Source organism: Martes martes (genome assembly GCF_963455335.1).
Source record: "Martes martes genome assembly, chromosome: 7".
Taxonomy (NCBI): Eukaryota; Metazoa; Chordata; class Mammalia; order Carnivora; family Mustelidae; genus Martes; species Martes martes.
In genome coordinates, this window is record NC_137894.1 from 96,348,071 (window position 1) to 96,371,290 (window position 23,220).

Genomic DNA, 23,220 nt, shown 5'->3' on the forward strand with positions numbered 1-23,220 from the left:
TTCATCCTTCCATTTTCTCTTTCATTTCCCCTTTCCTTCACTGTTTCAGAACAAGCCCTAAAATTATATTTGAAACAAAAGGCAGTGATGGCGCTGTGGCAGGCCTGACTCCTGGTCCTGTATACCACCCCATGGCTTCACCGACTGTCCTTTCCTCACAAGGACAACCTCACTTCATTTCCTTTCTGTCACCATCATCTCTGCGCTAGACTCCCTTTAACTTCTCAGAAAACAGGGCACTGTTTTTGAGATTTTCCCTGTGTACCAATTAGGAAACTGCAATCAAAATTTTCTCATCCAGCTTGTTGGAAGATAATGAAGCATCCCAGTATCTTCCATGTTGACCAAGATTCACCCAGAAAGTAAATTATTTTAGAAAAAGAGGACATCTGTGTATGTATGCTGAAAAAAAATGGAAACTTATCTTTGTTCATGTGAAATGCTCTGTATTCAATGAAGCTGTCTGGGTTCTATTTCCTCTCTTAAGAAGTAAAATACAATACAGAACATTTGTCTGGGTTTTCCTGGAATTTGGTGTGCCTGTGGATCTTGTTTTATTCCCCATTTACTGAATCTTTTGTTATTAATATTTTAGTCCTTCAGTATGTTTCTGTTGTACTAATGGAAAAGCATTTTGCCCTCTAGGAGCCAAAAACTACATCTAATAGCTCTGTTAAGATGCCCTTCAGTAAATTAGCAAAGAATATAGCTTTATCTTTTATTTATTAAATAATGAGACTGCTTTCATAAATAGCACTTTTCCTCATTTACCGCGTACTTGAAAAGACTCTACGGGTTGAATAATGTTTTCATACCCTACTGTGACAGGCAGAATAATGGCCCCAAAGATGTCCCTATCCTATTCCCCAGAACCTGTGATATGTTACCTTAAAAGACAAGAGCTGTCACTGAAGTTAAGGACTTTGAAATGAGATTATCCTGAATTACTTAGCTGGGCTCAATCTAATCATATGAGTTCTGAAAAGTGGAGACATTTTCCTAACAGGTGAGAGAGACACAGATATAACCACAGAAGAAGGGTCAGAGATATACAACATGGAGACTCTACCCACCATTGCTGGCTTTCATAAATGGCAGAAGGAACACCAGCCAAGGAATGCGGGCAGCCTCTAGAAGATAGTAAAGTCAAAGAAACATAGTCTCCTCTAGAAGCTCCAGAAAGGAAGGTGGCCTGCCAATTCTTTGATCTTGGCCCAGTGACACCTTGATCTTGGCCCATGTTAGACTTGAGAACTACAGAACTGTAAAATAATGACTTGTAACTATTTAGTCCACTAAATTAGTGATAATCTGTTACAATAGTAATAGAAAATAAACACATCCACTCAGAACTAATCCTTCTATTTTAAAGCCAATAAGAATGTGAGGTTCTAGGGTGCATGGGTGGCTCAGTCAGTTAAGTATCTACCTTCAGCTCAGGTCATGATCCTAGGGTCCTGGGACTTAGTCCCACGTCAGGCTCCTTGCTCCGTGGGGAGCGTGCTTCGCCCTGTGCCTGCCGCTCCCCCTGCTTGTGCGTGCTCTCTCTCTGTCTTTCTCTCTCTCTCTCTCTGACAAATAAATATCTTTAAAAAAAAAAAAAAAAAAAAAGAATGTGAGTTTCTTCTAGCATTCTAGAGAGTTTCTATTAGAAATAGGCTGGGTTTCGGGGTGCCTGGGTGGCTCAGTGGATTAAGCCTTTGCCTTCGGCTCAGGTCATGGTCTCAGGGTCCTGGGATCAAGCCCCACATTGGGCTCCCTGCTCAGCGGAGAGCCTGCTTCCCCCCTCTCTGCCTGCCTCTCTGCCTACTTGTGATCTCTCTGCCTCTTTCAAATAAATGAATAAATCTTTAAAAAAAAAAAGAAAAGAAAAGAAAAGAAAAAAGAAATAGACTGGGTTTCATTTGCAGTTCTTTGCATATGGTATTCAGTTGCTGGTATGGAGTCACATGAATGAATGAATGAATGAATGAAGAATGAATGTGTAGTGACTGGATATTCCAAATAGATACACAAAAAAAAGTTGGAGAAAAAAACAGACAACATACTAGTTTATAAATTATAGAAGTTATGAACTGTACGATCATTAAGGAATATTAAGCCAGTACCAAACCAATCTGCCAAAAGAGAGTCTTGATCCCTTCATTTGGAATGATTACAACCATAATTAGGAAGTCAATATGTGGGCTGGTATTATTTTGCTAAAGACATCAGACAATTACATAATTTGATGGTCTACTGTGGCAGAATAGTACTGCTTCTGTTAATGAACAGAGTAAATTCCTAAGCACAATTCTTTGTCAGAAACTTGGTTAACATAAGAGACAGAGGATCCCCCTAAGCAGAAAAGGAAAGGTTTAACATATAAACGCCCTGTTGAAGTAGCACTAGAATGCAAATATAGTGAACAAACATAAGTGATTGGTCTCAGATCTTCCCCAGCTTTGGGTGGGGGAAAGGAGGGTGCTGGGGTGGGTGGGAAAGATTGACAGGCTAAGTTGAGAATACTGACGTTCTGCCTCACAGAGGGAATCACCATTGATTCGATTAGACAGAAGCACCTGGAGCTAAGGCTATTTATTTCTTCAAAATGATACAAACTCAAGCCCAGCATTGCACAATTTATATAGGCTTGAGGTTTATTTTTTTTTTCAACACTGTTGTTGCAATAGATCTTCCTTTCCAGAAAATTCCATAATCAAATTATCAGCATATATTGTGAATTCTAAAAATTAGATACTTGCAGTGGTGAAAGAGTAAACAGAAGCAGCCCGTTAGATTTTAGATTCAGTGAGGTTTCTGCGTAATTGGCTATGTAATGTGAAAATTCCTGGTTGCATTCACTCTCCTCAAAAGCCAACTGAACTCACAGAATTGCAAGTAGCAGCTCCCCCTGAGGTTCACAATATAAATTAAAATGTTACAAATTTGAGAATTCCACTTTTTCCATTAGGGGCTGTGTACCAATCACATTTTATTTTTTCATATTTGATAAACTGACAGATGACAGAGCCCATGATGAAAATAGTGATAGGTCTCCCTAATTGCCATTCGAAGTAAATTAATATATTCCTACCCTTAGCCTTCTTTCAGCAAGTACAGCCAAGTATTCTCGTTAAACTTGGACAAAACAGAAAGGCATCTTCTGGGAAGTTTTGACTAAATATAATCAGAACATGCACCAGAGAAATCAAAACATATGTACATCTGGAGACTTCAGAGTCAGTGCTCTTTGACTGCACACTTACTCCCTTCATTTAGGATAAAATAGTGGTTTGGCAGTGATTGTATTGTCTCAGTAAGCGGAGTTTGTATTAAGTTACTAACATCAGAGGAAACTTCTACTCAGCCTGACTTCTCTCAAACCAGATCGAAAGTTCTCTGGTTATAGCTACTGTAAGTCTCAGACACTCATAGGGATGATTCCAAGTCCCGAACTTTCTATTTTACTACCCCCAAAGCCAATAAATGTCCCCTAACCTATAATATTTCTGTATCTAAAAACACCTTCTAGCTTCACATTCCCAAAGCAATACAAAAGTCTTGCTACAGGAGCTGAAGACATGGCATCACCACATCCCTCATCCACTTGACTCCTTCGATATGGAAGAGTCTTCAACATAAGTCTCTTCAGAACAGAGTTTCAAATCAAAGATGATCTGTACAATATCCAGATTCACTAAAAATTAAAATAATAGATACAAATGGAACAAATTCTTTACTTCTATGCTAGGAAGACTGCTCTCAGATTACGCAAAATCCATTCTCAAAGATTTTTCAAAAGATACTAAAGAAAACCATTCTTCCTAGACTGTCTTTTAAACTTGAACATGTGAGTTTTCTCATGATACCCGAAGGTAGCTCAAGTGAAAAGGCATATTTACATCTTTATACTTCTGCTGGGTTCCTTTTCCATCCACCAGCTTTCTCGTGTGAAGGACAAGATACCCAATCAACAGTGGAATCAGGGAAGTCAAAAGAACAATAACAGACCTACTATATTACCAAAGATGTTTGTAAAAAGTGGGAATGCGAAAGGAAGCAGCAAATTATGTAAGCGATTACAAAGATATGAAAACTTAAGTTTGGGGATAAGTTCCCCTGGCTGGTCCTGTCTCGGCTTTGGTACTAACAGCCACTGAAGCTCCTTAACTTCCACAGCAAGAGTCTGAAATCAGTTCAAGACGGATGAGACTGGTAGAGGCTACTACAGGCCAGAAACCTCAGGTCTAAATGCCATATCTGCCAATTACTGGCAATGATTTAATCTCTTAAACCCCAGTTTCCTCATCTATAGAGGAGAATAAACAGGTCTATCTCACAGGATTGTTATGAAGATAAAGCATACGAGTATAATCTACATATACTGGAAAGTTGTAGTGGAGTCCATATAAAACATGGTTTACGTGAGAAAAGGATTAAAGAAAAGAGCTGAGTGAAGAAATTTCAACAAGATCAGGGATCCCCAGCAGGATGAGGGGAAGGCCAGACAGGATGCTTCTGGTGGGAAACTCTGAGGAGGATCACAGGAAGTTGAATATAAGCAGAAGCAGTAACGTGTGACTGTTACAAGACCCGGAGGTGTGACCCCAATCCTAATGTCAATTAGGCCAGATATAGAAATAGAGAACTAAAAAGGGTGTTGCAAGCACGGGGCTCACTCACCCTCCATGTTTAAGAAGTTAGCAAGAGAAGCAAAAAGCTGATCAGCTGAAGGAATAGAGCTCCACTGTCTGATCCTACTGTGTCACTGAGCTGTGACTGACATGAGAAGGGACAGATGTCTGGGGCAGAATCCCAGGGTCAGTCCATGGGAGGAGTACCACCAGCACCATGGGGCTTTCAGGGGTACCAGCACCTGGGGCATTTTAAGAAACAGATAACTGACGATATTCAAGCCACACCAACCACAGAACCACAGAACCTCCCACTGGGAGACAAGCTCCTATTTGGGAAGCACCAGCTTGTAGCCCCTTCACAAATGCTCTCACAGGAAGAGTGTAGGACAGAAATTGAAGACCTCACCCGCTTGATGCTCCACATGCCCATAATCTCTCCCAACATTAAACTGTTCTTACAAAATAGCCCCCAAATTTTGTAGCATTCAAAGATGGCACCACAATGCCATCCAGGTAACACAAGTGCCTGGATGAATAAACTCAGATGTTCCTGCATAGAACAGAAGGATGTCAGTCAGTCATACTGAGTGCATAGAGCCCATCACTGGCCAAACAATGTCGCTGCTCTTCACCACATGATGAGCCAAGTAGATAAACACAACCACAGGACCTGTGCCTCCAAAATGGCAGGGAGGGTGAAGAAGACACAGATTCTTGCTCCACTCTAACATATCCTGTGACCTGGGGAGAACCCTTCTCTGGGCCTCAGTTTTCTCATTTGTACAGTGAGAAAGTTCTTTCTAGCACCTTCCACCTATAGATCAAGGATTTGGGGTTTGAAGCTTCAGCCACTATTTCCTGCTATAACAAGATTCAACACTACATCTGGGACCACAGTGAAAGTCAGGGGAAATTGGCTCTTTGCCCAGAAATGGTCTGGAGTTGATCATGAGGTTCCTCGATCCTGGAATAGGGGGTTGGTGGTGAGGAGGAAGACATTTTCCTCTAGCTTAAGGAAGCATGGTGATACCATCTGGCCTCAGAAGGAAGAATGTGGTTCTATTGCATCCTTGTACTTCCTCCCCCGCTCTAGTCCAAAGCTGCCTGAAGTAATGACTGACTTAGAAAGAAAGTACTAGAAGCCAACATTATTTCAATTAAAACTATCAACAAGTCTAAATGTGAGGAATGTTTATTAAAAGGAAAAAAATTAATTCTGCAATGTGCCTAAAATACAGATTGTCTGCAAGTGGCCCATGTGGTATAACGACATAAACTTTATTACCGAGTGAATCTTGTGTCTTAAAACTCTTGGCAGGAGGCTTCATTTGACTAACCCAGACTATTTTTTTTTTCCAATTTTTTATTTATTTTCAGCGTAACAGTATTCATTGTTTTTTCACCACACCCAGTGCTCCATGCAATCTGTGCCCTCCCTAATACCCACCACCTGGTTCCCCCACCCTCCCACCCCGCCCCTTCAAAACCCTCAGGTTGTTTTTCAGAGTCCATAGTCTCTCATGGTTCACCTCCCCTTCTAATTTCCCTCAACTCCCTTCTCCTCTCCATCTACCCTTGTCCTCTATATTATTTGTTATGCTCCACCAATAAGTGAAACCATATGATACTTGACTTTCTCTGTTTGACTTATTTCACTCAGCATAATCTCTTCCAGTCCTGTCCATGTTGCTACAAAAGTTGGGTATTCGTCCTTTCTGATGGAGGCATAGTACTCCATAGTGTATATGGACCACATCTTCCTTATCCATTCATCCGTTGAAGGGCATCTTGGTTCTTTCCACAGTTTGGCGACCGTGGCCATTGCTGCTATAAACATTGGGGTACAGATGGCCCTTCTTTTCACTACATCTGTATCTTTGGGGTAAATACCCAGCAGTGCAATTGCAGGGTCATAGGGAAGATCTACTTTTAATTTCCTGAGGAATCTCCACACTGTTCTCCAAAGTGGCTGCACCAGTTTGCATTCCCACCAACAGTGTAAGAGGGTTCCCCTTTCTCCACATCCTCTCCAACACACGTTGTTTCCTGTCTTGCTAATTTTGGCCATTCTAACTGGTGTAAGGTGGTATCTCAATGTGGTTTTGATTTGAATCTCCCTGATGGCTAGTGATGATGAACATTTTTTCATGTGTCTGGTAGCCATTTGTATGTCTTCATTGGAGAAGTGTCTGTTCATATCTTCTGCCCATTTTTTAATATGATTATCTGTTTTGTGTGTGTTGAGTTTGAGGAGTTCTTTATAGATCCCCAGACTATTTTTTTTGCCTTGGCTGGCCCAGATATAGAAGAATTAGTGCCACTGAATAACATATTAGGTGCTTGCTTTTTGTAGTAGATACATTGTTCTTTGTACTGTTCTAATGCCTTGTCATATAACTTAACTGCCACCTAAACAAGGAAGCAACTGTTCACATTTTTTTTAATACATCTTAGCTGGAGATTCAAACTAAATTCAGGATCATTTGATTCTTGAAAGGGCCTTCTCTTCTTTGGATCTTGGATTCTCTACCCTCTTTGATATATGTGTTTATACAATCTGCACAGGAATGATTATTTAAAGTTTGATTTTTTCTGAAACGTATTGTCTATTGAGTTCAATGAAATGTAGAGCAGTATTTCAACATCTCACTGGTTTTGAAATTTGGATTCTGGTTGGCAAATCTTACATTTCTTTCCATTTTCTTTGAAATGCTAAGAAACCGTGTGTGTGTGTGTGTGTGTGTGTGTGTTCCTTAAAATTTATAGTCAGCTCTGAAATTACAATGTAATAGCTTTAAAACGGTCCAAAGTGCCTCTAATGGGAATGAATTATAATGGAAAGTATCAAGAAAGGCTCTGAGCATTATTTGGAAAGCAGCTTTGTTTCTATCTTGGTTTATCCTTTGCCAATGGCCCCATTAGGGTATCACTCAATCAGTCTCTCTGCTGGATAACAAGTTTACATTCATCCATGCACTAACCAGTCAAAGAAGTGTAGAAAGCTCTACTTGGGTAGAGCCGTGGCCCCCCTGAGAAAGGAGAAGCTTTCTGTTAAATTTTTCTAATTCCACCAGTGCTAGGGATGCCAAATGGGAAAATTCCATTGTCCCTTTCACAAAATGTATTTCGTGCCTCTTCCCTTGCCCCTTCTGTAAGAGCTCCATGGAGCACCAAGACGAATGCCCTCTTCTAAATGAATGAGAAAATATTTCACACCACAGGGTGTGATGAAGTTAGCGGCTACTTAATTCTTTAGCCTTCCAGAAAGGCATGTACCATTTTAATGGTGCGCTAAAAAAATGTAACAATGAAATTAATATAACAGTAATCACTTACAGTTATGAAGTACTTATTACATCCTGCACTCTGAGCTGCTATTTCTGATACATTGAATGAGCTCCATCTTCAGGCAGATCCACACACAAACTCTAGGCGGCGGTATTGTCCCAATTTGATAGATGAGAAGGTTGAGTCTTCCAGTAATGTCTGAGGATCAAATTAAAAAGAAATCAAGTAGAGGGACACCTGGGTGGCTCAGTGGGTTAAAGCCTCTGCCTTCAGCTCCGGTCATGATCCCAGGGTCCTGGGATTGAGCCCTACATTGTGCTCTCCGCTCTGCGGGGAGCCTGCTTCCTCCTCTCTCTCTCTGCCTGCCTGTCTGCCTACTTGTGATCTCTATCTGTTAAATAAATAAATAAAATTTATTTAAAAGAAAAAAAGAAAGAAATCAAGTAAAACCAAGTTCTAAGCCCAATCTGATTCTAAACTGGCACTCTTAGCCAGTCCTATATGCTTGACAACGGAGGACATTTTAGAAAATCAACAGGTGACTTGGAATTAGTGTAAAGAAGAAAAAGCAGTGTTGCTTAAATGGCTTTCTGAAGAAGTCCTCTCAAAAAGAAACCTGTCTTGATTATGCATATGCCTTAATTTAAAAAAAAAAAAGTTAATATTTAGTAGGTGCGTAGTATGTGCCAGGCATTTTTCTATTTTATATGTATTAACTCACTGGATCCATATAACAATTATCATTTTACATCATTCCAATGACCATCTTCCAGATGAGGAACTTGAGGCAGGTAGAAGTTAAGCAACACAGGGAAGGCTACACATTCAGTGTGGAACCAGGTGGTTTGGCCCTAGAGCCCACCCTCTTAACATGACCTAAGCTATGGACGTGTTCACTAATGAAAACAAAATCCTAGGGACAGCACCTAGGGAAACAAAAGCCAGACAATGACACAGCAAAGCTGGGTCTACATAAGAAACTAACAGGAATTTAGGAATAGGGCAGAAGACAAAGAAGGACCCAGAACCATCTCAACGACCTTCTACCCAAGTCCAAAAAAAAAAGATGAACAAGAAAAATCTGAGTCAGGAAGAGACATAGGACCACTCAAAATGGAGATGTGTTATATTTTATTTTAAGTTGCTTGCTAAGTAACCATCCCATGACACACAGAGCCTTGAGAAGGGGCACTTTTGGTACCACTGGAATCAGGATGGTGTCTGCAGCATGGAAAAGGACCAGCAGGCCCTGGAGGTACACTGCAAAATGTCAGCGGAGATGCCTGGGATAAATGGAACCATCTTCCAGTGATCTACAGAGAGGAGATGACCCACCGCAAGAGGATGGAGACTGAAGCCAATTTCATTCAGTCTTAATGGACAATCTCATTGCAACCAATGCAGGAGCTGGAGACACCAAGGCAGCTGAAATCTGGGTCGGGTTAGACTGAGAGTCTTCTGATTTCTGAAATTAAATACACTCATTCAGTCAGTATTTATTGAGGGCCCACGCCTGCCAGGTTTTGTTTAAAATAATAGGAACACAACAGTGAGCAAAACAGACTCGGTCCCTGACCCCTTGGAGTTTATAATCTAGCGGAGAAAACTGACAATTAAGCAATAACATGCAGTGCCATGTGACAGAGGATACAGTGAGGGCACACCAAGTGCCGGGGAGCAGATAACAAAGGGCCCTGCACTAACCCAGAAGACGTGAAGCTTCCAAGGAGGTATGTTTACACAGACAGATGGAGAAACCACTGAGGAGAGTCTGGAAGGAGCCCTGCATGAATGAAAAGGAGGTCCCGTCTGGAACTTCTCTCCGGAAAAGGAAAAATAAGGGGAGTGGTGGCAAGAGATGAGGCTGTGGAAAGAAGGCAGAGTCGGCTCACCTGGGGCTTGGAAGCCACGTTGAGCAACTGGGGGCAAAAGGAAGACAGTGCGTGTGAAACAGGGTGGTGATAAAACCAAATGAAAGCTGCATGTTTTAAAGTTTAAAAAAAGATAGGTGAAGGGGCGCCTGGGTCGCTCAGTTAAGTGGCCAGCTCTTGATTTAGGCTCAGGTCATGATCTCAGATCTAGCCCCATGACAGGCACTGCACTCAGCACAAAGTCTGCTTGAAATTCTCTCTCTCCCTCTGCCCCTCCCCTCCCTCCCCAAGCCCTCCCTCCACTGGCATTCTCTCTCTCTCTTTCTCTCTAAAATAAATAAATAAGTCTTTTCAAAAAATAGGTGAAGAGGGCATCAAAATTAGGTTTCATTTTCCTGAGCTGAAGATATGTGGTATTTTTTTCAGTTGACAAAGATGTCACTCCTACAGTGAGATTTATTCTGGAGCCTTCTATAACCATCTTCACATAGGGTGTAAATTTGCATGGTGCCCAACAGCAAAGGCCATTCCCCATATAATCTGGGGACTGAACCCACAGTTATCACCCTTCTGTCTACTGTGTTGACTCAGATTCCACAAAATTATTTTATTTATTAAAAATGCACCTTCAGCCCCCCTGGGGCTGTGAAGCCGGACAATGAGAAGCAGGAGCGAAACCCCGAGGAGTCACAAGACATCAAAGCTCTGCAGAAAGACCCGGAACAGTTTGCCAAGCTCCTGAAGCAGAAGAGGATCACCCTGGGATATACTCAGGCCGATGTGGAGCTCACCCCGGGGGTTCTCTTTGGGGAGGTATTCAGCCAAACCACCATTTGCCGTTCTGAGGCTCTGCAGCGCAGTTTCAAGAACCTGTGTAAGCTGCGGCCCCTGCTGCAGAAGTGGGTGGAAGACGCTGACAACAGCGAAAACCTACGGAGATATGCAAAGCAGGGACCCTCGTGCAGGCTCGAAAGAGAAAGCGAACGAGTATGGAGAACCACGTGAGAGGCAACCTGGAAAACACGTTCCTGCAGTGCCCAAAGCCCACCCTGCAGCAGGTCAGCCACACTGCCCAGCAGCTCGGCCTTGAGAAGGACGTGGTCCAAGTGTGGTTCTGCAATCGTCGGCAGAAGGGCAAACGGTCAAGCAGTGACTATTCCCAACGAGAGGATTCTGAGGCTGCTGGGTCCCCTTTCTCAGGGCACCAGTATCCTTTCCTTTGACACCAGGACCCCATTTCGGTACCCTAGGCTATGGGGGCCCTCACTTCACTACGCTGTACTCCTCAGTCTCTTTCCCAGAGGATAAAGGCTTTCCCTCTGTGTCTGTCACCACTCCGGGCTCTCCCGTGCATTCAAACTGAGGTGCTGGCCCTTCCCAGGAGTGGGGGCCCGAGGAAGGGGGAGAGTGCAGGAAAGAGAACCTGGGGTTTGTACCAGGGCTTCGGGATTAAGTTCTTCATTCACTAAGAAAGGATTTGGGAACACAAAGGGTATGGGGGCAGGGAGTTTGGGGGGACTGGTTGGAAGGAAGATGAAGTTCAAGGATGCTCTTGTTTTTAATCCCCACACCACTTTCTTAAATAAAGAAGCCTGGGACACAGTAAAAAAATAAAAATAAAAATAAATAAATAAAACAACGCACCTTCAGGGGTGCCTGGGTGGTTCAGTCAGTTAAGCGTCCAACTCTTGGTTTCATCTCAGGTCATGAGATTGGGCCCTATGTCAGACTCCGTGGTCTGAGGGGAGTCTGTTTCAGATTCTCTCCCTCTGCCCCTCCTCCCACTCTCTCTCTCTCAAATAAATAAATAAATCTTTTTTAAAAAGCACCTTCAGTGCAGGTCAAACACTATTCTAAGGACTTGACAAATATTAGCTCATTTAATCCTCATAACAACTCTATGAAGTACGTACTCTTATGATCCCTATTTTACAGATAAGGAAACTGAGGCTGAGAACAGTCTTACAACTTAGTTACAACTTACAACTTACTTACAACTAGTAAGTAGTAAGGCAGGATTCCGACCAGCACACTGGCTTCATAGCCCATGCACTCAAACCACTACCCCATGCAGCCTATCGGATTGATTCTGAGGAGGCTAAAGACAAAGCAATCTAAGTAGGTACGGCATTCACTAGTCATTTGCAAAAACATTTATTGAGCCTGAGACTAGAATGGGGAAACAACCATGAACATGGCCTAGTCCCTGCCTCCTAGTCCACTATGGCCAGTCCAGCAGCAGAAGAGACAATACCCCAAAATCACAATCCATGTGAGAGGAAGGAAGAGAGGAGGTCAGCACATGGCAGACAGACATCCCATTCCACCTGGAGCAGAGATGCCACCAGCAAAGAACTCCTGTGGAGGTAGATGCTAGAGCTCACGTTGAAGGGTAGGTGGGATTTGACCAGTCAGGCAAAGAACAAAGGAACACAAGAACACATCAAATGGTTTTGTTTGGGAACTAGCAAATTATTCAATGTGGCTAGTGACCAGGGATCCCTGGGGGAAATGGCAGGCTAGGGGATTGGAGAGGTAGGATGCTTCAGGCTTATCTGAGCATGACAGCCAGGTTCTCAGAAAGCACATGTTCTGCTCATAAAACAGATCATACAATAAGAATGCCCTAAAAGCAACCGCCCATTTGTCTCTGTGTATCGTTTTACTGTTTCCTTGGCTAAAAAACCTTTGCCAAAATCTTTCTCTCCAGGTCCAGGGTCTTCGCTCTGAGGCCCAATTTTTAAAATACACATCCCCCAAGTTCTTTCCCCGTGGACCTGGCATCCAAACCTTGTGAGTAAATTACGGATTATCCCATGCCAGATGGAGTAATACCTTATAAAAGGAGTGACTACTCCACCTCAGGACTTCTGTCCCTCTGAAAAATAACTGAACTCTACGCCAAGGATAAAAATAAATCCCTAAATCCCAAAACAATCATTTTAAAACGCTCTATCATCTCCTGTCCCATAAAAGACCCAGAGCAGTATTTTAGATGTGCATGCATGCTTCTGTGCATGCCACTGTGGGTTTTCACATTCCTCTTCTAAAAGTAATAGTCAAAACAATTCCTCTTTTTAATTAATTGTTTTGATTTCTATAAGCATTATGCCTGGAACAGACTTTAAGCCAAGAACATAATCTGACAAACCTAATTGCACACATGTTCATATGCACTTCATACACGAATACGTATGTATGTTCGAATGAAAAGACCAGGATGGAACTGGAATCAAACAGGCATAAAATTAATTAACATGACTTTATTTTATTCTCTATTTCATGCAAAGAGTTTCCCAAAAACTTTTATTCTTGATGACTTCCAACAAGCCCACAGGGAAGACTAATATCTTTTAGGCATGAATATTGCAAATAATAAAAGGAGGTCCATAGAGATCACAGTGTGGCTATGACTTTGTGTGAAATGAAGCAGAATGTTGAGACAAAATGTGGGTTATTCAGGAGAGAAAAATGCTCATGAGTAAACAAAGAGAGCCTCTAGTCCAACCTCCCCATTTCACAGATGAGGAAACAAAGGTCCAGAGAGAGACCCACAGACGCATGGCCCAGAAGTAGATAACCATCCCACAGCCACATTCTCTGACATCTAGTTCAATTTTTTTTTCAGATTCTTTACTTCTCCAACTATTTTAGATATATCTCCTAGAGGTTCACATAAGAGAGTCACAAAGGGTTCAGCAGTACAGTATAAAGCTCAAGTATCAAATGTGCTTGAAGACTGGAGAGGAAGTAATGTTTTACTAATTTCATATATAAATATTAGAATAATACAAAAATAGTACAGACTTTTAAATTTTTAATTGCATGAATTTTTCAGCGTGTTGCAGACTTCAAAGAAAGGATGTGCTTGTGGAAGCCTCTGTGGACCACTCCCACAGACTGTCCAGGAGATCAGGTTGTCCCACAAATGTGGAGTGAGCTTTTCCCACACACCATGCTCTAGCCTGGGTCTGATCCTGAAAAGCCTAAGAAGTGAGCTGGGAAAGGAAAACCTTTGAGCAGGACTAACTCCCGGGCCTGGGTCATCCTTCTCCAAAGGAAGGAAGAGGAATGAGGTTCACTTGCAGGAGAAGTAGAAAGGAAGGGAGCACTTTGGAAGAGCTACAGAACAACTGTTTCATCTCCAGAAAGCAGAGCCAGCCTGTCAGGAGTGCTAACATTCAGAAGAGCAGATGTATTTTTTTTAAAGATTTTATTTATTTATTTGACAGACAGAGAGACATCACAAGTAGGCAGAGAGGCAGGCAGAGAGAAGGGGAAGCAGGCTCCCTGCTGAGCAGAAAGCCTGATGTGGGGCTCCATGTGGGGTTCAATCCTAGGACCCTAAGATCATGACCTGAGCCAAAAGCAGAGGCTTAACCCACTGAGCCACACAGGTGCCCCAGACGTATTTCTGACACTAGTTATAAAGGCCTTGTGTTTGCTCTTAATGGCAAAGCAGGAAGGCTGGCTCCCCCACTAGACATGAAGAAGACCTGAGTAAGCCACACAGCCAGGCCCAAGGGACCACAGAGCTCTCTTATGATGGGCCCCCACAAGACTTTAGAATAAGAGAGACACAGTCCCAGGACAGGGTTTTTTCACCCCTCCCTTAGCAAGGAGGAAGTGGGTCATGGTCATGGATCAAAGCCATCGTAGTCACTTGGCACCGATTTGTCTTTATTTCTAAGGCTCCTACTTCTATGTTAACCCTATCATGCTCTACACTCTAGCTCTGCAGTCTCTCACAAGTTCTCCCTGCTCTTGGCTCTAGGAAAGAACTTCTGCTTCCTCTGGGCCCACCCTTCCCCCAGGCTCCAGGTTCCAGAGCTGCAATTGTGAGTTTTTGTGTGCTTCATCCTCTGTTCTTGTTTCAAACCCCTAATTCTATCTCTGTTGTCGCCACTCACAGGTGAGTTGCCCTCTGCCTTAGAGCATTCCTAGATCACATATAACAGTAGATTAGTAATTTGCCTTTCCTATTTCCATCAACTATATTTATTACATCAAAAAATAAATCTCCCGAAAACATCTTTGTTTAGAGGAAGCTTTTCTTCCTTTCTCCATGATTAATTTTTCTTTCCGCATGCAACATTTTTAAAAGCATTTCGCTGGGGGTGCCTGGGTGGCTCAGTGGGTTAAGCCTCTGCCTTCGGCTCAGGTCATGGTCTCAGAGTCCTGGGATCGAGCCCCATATCGGGCTCTCTGCTCAGATCAAGCCCCATATCGGGCTCTCTGCTTTCCCCTCTCTCTCTCTCTCTCTGCCTGCCTCTGTGCCTATTTGTGATCTCTCTCTCACTCTGTCAAATAAACAAATAAAATCTTAAAAAAAAAAAAAAAGCATTTGCTGTCTTTCCAGAATGTTAAACATGTTTGCTTTTCTTTTTAATTCTATTAACTTAGTCACAGAACCTCTAATAGCAACAGGAAGACACATTCTAATAGAACTGAGAAATAGCAACTTAAAAGCTTTGGAAAGGCAGATGAATCAGCATTATAATCACCAGGCTCAGAGAGAATAGAAGGCAGTAGTGAGATGCCAAACTAAAAACAGGCATTAGAAGAAAGCCTGATGGTCAAAGGTCATCCTATGTCCAGGATACTAACAGCCAAGTACACATCTCCTGTGAGGAGACTCAGGAATTTTGGGGAAAAACTGAATGACCCAGGCTAAAATAAGATCTAATGATCCTACTCTCGTAAGGCTTCCTTGAAAATAAGGTTCACTTACAACCTGATCACATTACAGAGAAGTCTACCTTATACATACAGAGTTTTCTCTCAGCCCTTCAGTGCCTCAAATTTACATGGGAACAGACAAGCAAGGATCACTAGAAATTGGAGCAAAGACTTCAGTATGAAAGAGGGAGATCACGGAAACAAATAAAAAAGCAGCACTTGGAGGAAATGGGTAAACTGCAAAGAAAGGAAGAGAGAAACTTTGTAAAATCTGTACAAAATGCCCTCAGTGAAAAGAAGATAAGGCTTTCAAGAAACTTGTGGAGCTGATAGGTTGAATGGTGTGCTTGAGCATCTGGAAGAAGTTAGTGATTGGCATCAGACAGCTCTATTGATGCAATTAGGAAATATAGCAATAGGCACAGAGACAAAGTCAATAAAAAATGAGATAGTAACAATTCCAGGAATAATAAAAAGAAACTTGGAAGGGGCTCATTACTTAATTATTGACTTTAAATTTCATTGATTACCCTGGAATGTTATAGTCAACCTGAAAAAAAAAATAGTACAAGGAAGGAAGCCTATCATATTATGTCTGGCAAACACGGGCTCAGCAATGTGAAATATTTACAATAGTCATAATGTAAGTGCTGGTTACTTAACCAAAATTTGTGATCTAGAAATGTGTGGGGTAGCCAAATACTTTATGTGCACAAATTACTTTGGTGAAAGTAAAAATTAATTTAAAGTGAATAAGAAACAGCTATGGAAAATTGTATGGCAGTTACTCAAGAAATGGAATTACCATGGGATTTATCAATCTCACTTCCAGGTGTATACCCAAAAGAACTGGAAGCAGGGTCTCAAAGGTATTTATACACCCATATTCATAGCAGCCTTTCTTGCAATGGCAACCCAAGTGTCAACCAATGGGTGAATGGATAAACAAAATGTGGTATATACATACAATGGAATATTATTAGGACTTAGAAAAAAAGAAAATTCTGACACCTGTCGCATATATGAACCTTGAAGACATTACGCTCCATGAAATAAGCCAATCACAAAAAGACAAAGATTATATGATTTCACTTTTATGAGGTACCTAGAGTACCTCGAATTCATAGAGACATAAAGTAGAATGCTTTCTTTCTCCATAGAATGGTAGACCAGCTGCTGGGGACTGGAAATAGGGTGGAATGGGAGTTCTTTAATAAGTACAGAGTTTCAGTTTTGCAAGATGAAAAGAGTTTTGTAGACTGGTTGCACAACAAAGTGTTAACACAACTGAATTGTATACCTAAAAATGATTAAGAGGGTAAATTTTATGTTATATGTATTTTGCCACAACTTTTTAAATGTTTAAAAGTGAATAGGAAAAAAATGTTTTAATAATAAATAAATAAATATGAATAAGGGTAAAAATATCATGATGATCCAAAAATATTTGTAAGGTTTAACTTCAGTATTGAAAAATTATTGTACACATAAAAGATACCTTATTATTTAGTGACAGACTTTCTTAAGATCCATCCATTTATTTGAGAGAGAGAGAAAGAGCATGGGCGGAGGGGCAGAGGGAGAGGGAGAAAGAATCCAAGCAGACTCCATGCTGAGTGTGGAACCCTCTGCAGGCTCAATCCCGGGAGCCCAAGATCACAACCTGAGTGGAAACCAAGAGTTGGTTGCTTAACCAACTGGGCTTCCCAGTACCCTGCTAGTGACTGACTTTAAATTTCACTGACTATCCTGAAATGTTATTCCCAATGTGAAAGAAGAATTTTTCAACAAATCCGTGTTTCTGTTCACACCTAGATGAACCAGTGAAGAATGAAATGTTTTTGCTCTGTTGGTGGTGATAGTGGTGGTGGTTTAGTAATGTAAGGTTTAGTGTAGTCATATTTTAGTTTCAATCACTGAAGTAAAATAGTACAAATCCAGATGGTCATCATATTGAACAAATGTACCAAAAAAAAAAAAAAAAAACCAACCTCCAAATATATCAAATGTAGGTCACACATAGGAAATTACCTCTAATTTCACTATAAAAAGGGTTAAAACATCAATCAGAATATTTCTGCTAAATAATAAAGCGTCTTTCAAATTGCTCAGCTGCATATCCTTGACTATGAGGTTTACCTAATAGCTATCCTGTCCATAATTCCAAAAAACATGATTTAAATACAAGGTTTTATTCTATTTCATGTGGTGAAACCATCAAGAACTGCTAGTATGACCCATAAACATCACAAATATTCATTAAAAACCCATAACATACAAGGTATGTATGAGGGAGTGAGACCCAGAGAGTTCCTCCACTCAAGAATTCAATCCTAACCTTCTTCCAAGCAACGAAGCATCCTCCCCAGGTCTCTAAATTGGGTATGATCTTCTGTTTTAATTAAGCAACTCAGCAACATCTGGTCTGGAGTATAATTTATCTAAGGAAATGAGTGAGGGAAAAGGACAGCCAAAAAATGGATGGAGACTTACTGTGAATCACCTCTATACATTCTCATACACAATGTAATTGAAGATTACAGTTTTATTCTATTCTTGTCCGAAACTGGATAGCTGCCACCTGCCTGAAAGAGATATTCTCAATTTTTTTACCCCTATCCTGTCTTGGGAATTTTTTATTGTTCTGTGCTTCAATTGTTTTTGAACGACAGATATATTCATTTTTTTTCCATCCTTTGGTTTAAAAAAATAATAATGTAACAATTACTCCATCCCCCAGTGGTTTTCCACTTTCAAACCCCTGATGTAAAATTAATCTACTTACAGAAATGGTTGAGAAAAAAAAAAAAAGAAAGAAAGAAAGGAGAGGAAAGGAAAGAAAAGAAAAAAGAAAAGAAAAGAAATGGTTGAGCTGACTCCTCCACCTTTCCTCCCACGGCCCCCTGTCGAGGGAGTGAAGGACAGCTCACAGCGCATCCCATTCTCTTTACTAGCCACGTGGCTGTGAGCATGTATTTTAATCATTATAAGCCTTGGGTTTTTTTAATCTAAAAAAAGAGAGAGAGAAAGAGAGAAATAAATATATTTCACGAGATTGCTGTAATGATTTTTTAAGAAGATCATGTACATAAATCCAACACAGTGTCTCTCAAAGCTGGCTCTTTCATAAATGTCGGTTCCCTTCCTTGGGTATCCAAAAGTCCTCACAGCCTGTCCTGCACTATAACCCAGCTTCTAAAATGTCCAGCCCCAGAGCCCTGGCATCAAAATCATCCCAGAAATCACTTTTTAAGAAATTTCAGGACGGGGGCGCCTGGCTGGCTCTGTCAGTACAGCATGTGACTCTTGATCTCAGGGTTGTGAGTTCAAGCCCTACATTGGGTGTAGAGATACTTAAAAATTTAAAATCTTGAAAAAAAAAGAAAAGAACTTCAGGTTGGCATAAGAAAAGTTCACAGTCTCCTTCTATTCTTAGCTTTATGCAGGCCATCCTTAGGGACAAAACAGTCAAAAGACAGTGACCATGGACTTAGGGAAGAACCCTGATGTCGCAGTGCTCACTGTTCTAGTAGCACCTGCATCGTTGGACGTCCAGAGAAAGAAAGAAGCCGCCTGCACATGCTCTGAAAGTCTGCATATTCTGCCCTCAACTGATAGAAGTGAAGAAGCCCCCAAACCAAAACTCAGTCTCTCTTCAATAGAAGTGGCCTTGACCACCTGCCTCTCCTCTCCATGATTCCAAAGAACCCATATGACTCCCCCAAAAACCATTTCTCTGGTCTAAGGCAAACATATCCCAGGCCTTTGTAGTCCCACGGAACCTCATTGTCAACTAACTATCGTCAACCAGCACAACTATGTGCCCCCGTGACAAAGAGCCACAGATATTATTTATGTAAAGCGATCATATAACCCTCTGTTCTGTGTATCATTCTAAGCATTTTACAAATAATAACTCATTCAGGCCTTGTAAGTGCTTAGGTAGATACGATACTCTTATTCTCCCCATTTTACGGAGGAGGAAACTGAGTCTGGGAGCAGTTAACTGCCAGAGAGGCTGGTTTCAAAATCTCTGCTCTTGACTATCAAATCGTGCTTCCCCCTCTCCCCCACGCAGCTCCATGGCTGTAGTCAGGCTGGCAACATTATAGAAGGTCTTTCTGTGCCTATAACATTCATAGCAAATCCAGAAGCCCAGAGTGATGATAAAAGTTGTTTTGCTACAGAGTTATTATGGGTACATGGAAGCTGCAAATTACAATGGACAGAGGCTGGGATGTGCCGTCAAATTGACTTGGATCAAATCCCAGCTTCGTAAATTGTGTGTCTTTGAGCTAGTTGATTAACTATTATGAGTCTCCGTTTCCACATCTCTAAATAGGGACCACGGTACCTATTGCCCAGAATTTCTGGGGAGACCAAAAGAGACAAATTGGGTGAAGTACCCATAATGTGCTTCCCACATAGCATAAGTTCAATAAGCTGGAGCTTTTAGATTTGAGGTACGAATTGTCTTGCTGTGTACAGGTGTGTTTTTATTTTTCTGTGAGAGACTCACAAGTCGTTGAAGACAACAACAAAAAAATTCTAGAAGAAAAGCTATAGGCAAAGAGTCATTCAGACTCTAGTAGTTAGAAAACTAACAATTCATTTCAATACCTAAGTAAGTTTCCTGGGCATTTCGTAAATAAATAAATGGGTATGAGCTCAAGTGTAGAAGCAGTAAAGGAGGGTGTTTCAAAATAACTTACTTGGTCTTTTAAATAAAAATCAATCATTTGTCATGGGAAATATCATTCTCCTGTTTCATTTATTAAAAATACAAAGAAGAAAATATTACAGATGATATCTTACCAGCTGAATGGGCTCCTATGGTATAATTATATCATCAGTCCTCTTCCTCTCTCCAGACCTTTGGTGGGACTACGTTTCTCTGGCCCCTTAAACTAAGTGTGGGCATGTATCTCGCTTTGGCTAATGAAATGTGAGCAGAACTATTGTATGTCTCTTCAAGGCTGAAGCATTTAATTGCCAGGGTGAGACACCAGCAGAACTTCATTCGCCAGTTCTAGGGGTCAGGAAGCTCATAATGAGTTGAAATCTCCACCAGCCTGGTTTGAGTGACCATACACAGAGCTCTCCTGCCAGTTCTCACTGGTCACATGGCATGGGCAAGATACAGCCTTTTGTTACATTAAGTCACAAAAGTTAAGGGCTGTTTGTTACAGAAGCTGCACCTCACCTAGCCCTCCTGACGGAATAATGGGATAACTTACAGAGAAAGTTGAGTTAATGCTGCTGACAAACTCATCTCACTAACCTCACAGAATGAGGATTATTCAACTCAACTCCTGGATGTCTAAAAAGACAAATATGGGGGGTGCCTGGGTGGCTCAGTCGGTTAAGCATCTGCCTTCAGCTCAGATCATGATCCCAGGGTCCTGGGATCAAGTCCCGCATCAGGCTCATTTCTTCCCCCTCTGCCTGCCTCTCCCCTCTCTCCCCTGCTTGTTTTCTCTCTCTCTCTCTCTGTCCCTCTCTCTCTCAAAGAAATAAAATATTTTAAAAATTTTTTAAATAAAATAAAAAGACAAATACAATTGATTGTATCACTGCAATCTCAGGCTTCAGAAAGTAGCTGTCTCCCATCTATTTATTCTAATTTCAAGGGATTTCTGCTTCTTTGATGGTAAATACTATTAAAGTCTGTTTTTTAAACTCACTTGGCTTTTATGGGCTTGAGAAATTCCTAGACATATTTAATAAACATAAAGTATAAATACTTAATGTTATTTAGGCATTAAGATTATCCATTCCTATTAACATGGGCCTAAGTTGTCTAGAACAACTAAGAACATTTATCTTTTTCACTCTCCAGGAAGAAATAGTTATGGTGGCTTCCCACTGCTTACCTACTTATCACAACATCATAAAGAGTTAAAATTCTAAAACACAGAGAAGCCTAAGAAAGAGATAAGTATATATCAGGACTTGAAAAGCTGTAATGATCACAGAATAGGTCCCAGCCTAAAGATTCAAAGCAACCTTTCATAAGAAAGGCTCACCAGAGTGCTATAAAGGCAGGCTAAGTCATATCTCCTCTCACCCCGCCAACCAGCAGTGCCTCCTATGTCCTACTCAAGTCCCATGTGTGTGCACTGAGTCATACACTCAGCTAGAGCTCTACAGCATGAACCGTAACTGACCTGTGGCAAATTGTTGTGAAGTTCAGCATGAAAACTCAGAAAGTCTCGTTGAGCCTTTTAACACGGCTAGAGCAAGTTATAGAATCCGGTCTATGAACAGGCTTCCCTTGAAGCGATAGGTTCCTGGGAACGTTACACATAAATCTTGGTAGATACACAGAAAGACAGATAGTTTGATATCCATATATAAATAAAGAGAGATGTTCGTAGGTACATATTTCTAAAGTCTCATATGTACCTAATTTTTACTAGCTAACCAAGGGAGTACTTATAGTAAAATACTTTGCACCATGACTAATCATTCTCCAATATCTTGATATTAATCTTAGAATGTACCTCATTTGCCCTCTTTTATAACCTTGCATAAATGTCTAGGGATCAACTGCTTTAACAAAACCCCTGCCTGCCTAAGTGTTCTGAACAAGCAGTCATAGATAAGGAAAACCCACAGGATCTTGAGACTGCTGTTTTTCCTCATTTGTTTTGATTTCTGCCTCCGGTGAGAGTCAAAGGATGAAGGGAACAGACCTTCGGCTACAAGGCGGGTGGGCTGGCTTCCCACAGTGGTGCCTCTGGGCTGGACAGTGGACTGGGCATGCGCCCAGGCAAGAGCTTCACCTCTCTGAGACTCTTGCCTTATCAGTAGGCAGGGTTTGGGGCAGGGTGGGGAGCAATAATGCAGAAAATCTCTAAAACTGCTTCTAGGTGTAAGGCCTCCTAAGGAATAAATGAGTGATTTAACATCTACTTTCATTATGAGGCAGCAAGAGAATGAATGGGCAGGACAGGATGAGGCTGACTCAGCACAAACTGGAGAATTTCTGGGGCAGGGGGCAAAGGATATAATTTTACAGCTGTTTTGTTAGTATTGCTCTTGAAGCCCAAGTTTTCACTGGACTCAAGACTGCAATTTCCCCTTCACCTAAAGTCCCTAACCCCTCATCAGGTCTTTACAGACCGACTCTGTGTGCCTGTAGCCCCCAAATGAGACACAGTTTCCTGTCCTGGTCATGGAGGAGGCTGATTCCAATAAAATAAGAATAAAAGGATAAAGATAAAAGACCAGAAAGAAAATACACTCACCAATAAAATGTGTTAATATGTCTGGTTTTCATGTTATCTACTATCAGTTGGAAGCTGCTGTGACAGAGCCTTTATTTCTGGGACATTTTTACATGCTCACAGAGACTAAACAATAGAAGCAAACACTAAACTACACTCAGTAAAGAGCGGAGGTTGTTAAGATCGGTGATGAATCCTCAGTGACGGGTAGTGTGCCCTGATTCATCCTTGATTCATTTCTAATACACTTGTTGATAGAAGATAGGAAAACCCAACTAGCTCAAACAAGATAAAACAAACAGGCCGGTGGACAGAACAGGATGGAAGTCCTGTGGCTTATGAGAGCCTGTCTATGTAATCAGCTGGCACCTTCTGTGGCTTTCCAGCATCCTTCTCTTAAGACGCTCTGAATTTACCATTCTCATTTCTCTTACTTTGCGCTTTCTGTTCTCTCAGCCTGAAACACTATCCTCCTACGACTTCGCTTTTGCCTAAATAATGCCTCCTTATCACACTGGTCTTCTTCCTCCAGGA

The 23,220-nt window shown here is 41.4% G+C and overlaps 1 pseudogene across 1 annotated transcript; it reads left to right on the forward strand.

The window, feature by feature from the left end:
• Positions 1-9,283: 9,283 nt before the first annotated feature.
• Positions 9,284-11,141, forward strand: LOC308346711 (POU domain, class 5, transcription factor 1-like; annotated as a pseudogene). Its single transcript has 2 exons — positions 9,284-9,348; positions 10,411-11,141. The product of its transcript is annotated as a POU domain, class 5, transcription factor 1-like (transcript).
• Positions 11,142-23,220: the final 12,079 nt, after the last annotated feature.